At 27.9% G+C, this 2,666-nt stretch overlaps 2 long non-coding RNA genes across 3 annotated transcripts in view; both read left to right on the top strand.

The window, feature by feature from the left end:
* The window catches only part of LOC109584174 (uncharacterized), a 7,727-nt gene that overhangs the window by 3,281 nt on the left and 1,780 nt on the right, over positions 1 to 2,666 (top strand). The gene's annotated exons all lie outside the window — the stretch shown is intronic.
* LOC109584175 (uncharacterized) lies at positions 2,123 to 2,666 on the top strand. Its single transcript, XR_002185895.1, has 2 exons — positions 2,123 to 2,390; positions 2,443 to 2,666. It is a non-coding gene; the product is annotated as an uncharacterized LOC109584175 (long non-coding RNA).

Here is a 2,666-nt window from a genome sequence, read left to right as displayed (position 1 = left end):
CTCTCACTTGATCACACAACCTTTGCTCAGATATGCCTAAATCACCTCCTCTGACCTTCCAACTCTCATACATCCTTTTTCTGTACCCCCTAACTGACCTGCCATTATTATCCACAGGATTAGATAAGTAATAACATTCCATTGCTGCTACATTCATGGCCTTAGTCCACCTGGTTCTCTGAAGACTTCCTGAAGAAGACATTTTCTCAGCAGCTCAATTACAACTTGACTTATTCTGCTGTACAATAAGACTCCAATTGGGCACCACACCAAATTTGATGTACTTTATATGCCGTTATTCTCTACTCTAGTAGAAATCTTTACCACACACATGCATCACCATTCCATCTCCATTTTGATCGCATGGTTCATTTTATTATTATTATTATTATTATTATTGTTATTATTATGATTATTATTATTATTATTATTATTATTGTTATTGTTGTTATTATTATGAGTGTGAGAAAGGAATGTGATTATTATTATCATTATTTATTATTATTATTATTATTATTATTATTATTATTATTATTATTATTATTATTATTATTATGATTATTATTATTATTGTTTATATTTTGATGAGAGGGAAAAAGGAATATTATTATTATTATTATTATTATTTTATTATTATTATTATTATTTGTGACCATAATTAACAAAAGGTACCTTATGGTGGATTTAAAAATTCATCATTATAATGGAAAATATCAACCTGTGAGTGCTTTGTTGGGCAATCATTGTTTCTAATAGTTATATATATAGTAACTTTTTGTATCCTGTGGAGTAATTTTATGATAAATGGAGCTCAGGAAGTTAGATTTTTTGGGTTTAATGACAAATTTCACTACCCGCCATTAGGTACCTATGTCTATTATGGTCACATTTTATTATTATTATTATTATTATTATTATTATTATTTTTATTTATTATTATTATTATCATTATTATTGTTATTATTATTAAGAGAGAGCGAAAGGAATATTATTATTATTATTATTATTATTGTTATTATTATTATTGTTATTATTATTATTGTTATTGTTATTTTTATGAGAGTGAGAAAGGAATATTTTTATTATTATTATTGTTTAGTGTTGTTCTAGTTCTTTGGAACTAGAACTAAAAAGTCATTTAGTTTCATTATTTTTAGCTAGTTTTAGTTCCTAGAACTAAAACTATAACTAAACTAATGGTTTTCTAGCTATAGAACTTTAACTAGAACTAGAACTAATAGCTAACTCTTCTTTGAACTATAACTAGAACTAGAACTATTTGTAAATTAATGTTGGTACTAGAACTAGAACTACAACTATTATTTTTATGGAACTAATGCTAGAACTTCATGCTATTGACTACATAAAATGTTGCCAACTAGCTTGATTAGAGCTTATGTCATTGAAAAGTGTCAAAGTAAAGGAAAGAGAACTAAACTAGAACTAGAACTACACTAGAACTAGGGAAACCAGGAGCTTGGAACTAGTACTAGAACTATAACTATGTAGAGTATATGCTTGGAGCTAGAACTAAAACTAGAACTGTACAAACTAAAAATTTGGAACCAGAACTACAACTAAGACTAAGCAAATTAAAGGCTTAGAACTAGAACTAAAACTAGAACTATTTGAAAAGTAAGAACTAGAACAACACTATTATTGCTGTTATTTTTATTATGAGAGTGAGAAAGGAATATTATTATTATTATTATTATTATTATTATTATTATTATTATTATTATTATTATTATTATTATTATTATTATTAAAAACTAACCAAAATACACCAAGTAGGACAAAAGTAGTTTAGGAATAGAAATAGTGTTGGAAAAAAAATTAATGTAATAGTAATTTGTTCATTTTAGTGCATAATAATGTTATGGGGGAAACTGTCAGCCATATTCATTGATCTCCATTTGGTACGTGTGCCCCTAAAACATAAAATTGTGGCTCTCAAAGTTGAGAAAGTTAGATGAGTCCTAATCCACCCTAATACCTGAGCATAGTTGGTGTTCCATTATTATTATTATTATTATCATTATTATTATTGTTATTGTTATTATTATTATGAGAGTGAGAAGGAATATTATTATTATTATCATTACTATTATTATTATTATTATTTAGTATTATTATTATTATTTTTATTGTTATTATTATTCAGAGAGTGAGAAAAGTCTTCAACATCTTGTGAAACAGTTCAGAGGAATAGGACTGAGTATGAATACAGGGGAAAGAAAGTATTGAACAAAAAATATCTATAACAATAAGTTATTTCTTATCTTTTAAAAATAGATATGTAAGAAGCTCTTCTTGTTCGTATACAGTATCAGAAATGGTACTTACAAGAACTTGAGGAGGCATTTCCTTCAAAATGGAATAAAACCTAGGTAAAAATAATAAGAATAATCCAAAGGAGAGTAATTAAAATTTTTATTGAAGGGTTCATGGGAACACTGGTCGCATTCCTTGTCATGCTGTTTCTGTGGAAGGCATTAAAGATGTGGTAGCATTTTTGGAGAACTATGCTGAAGACTACACCATATTACTACCTGGGAGGATACCTGGAGTGAGGGATTATGGGAAGGCCAAGCTATTGCCGTCCAGTGTGTCCCGACACAAGGTTTACCGGCAGTATGCTGATGCTGGTAGGGAACATACTCTCT

Source organism: Amphimedon queenslandica, unplaced genomic scaffold (assembly GCF_000090795.2).
Source record: "Amphimedon queenslandica unplaced genomic scaffold, v1.1 AMPQUscaffold_13238, whole genome shotgun sequence".
Taxonomy (NCBI): domain Eukaryota; kingdom Metazoa; phylum Porifera; class Demospongiae; order Haplosclerida; family Niphatidae; genus Amphimedon; species Amphimedon queenslandica.
This window is presented reverse-complemented; position numbering and strand designations above follow the sequence as displayed.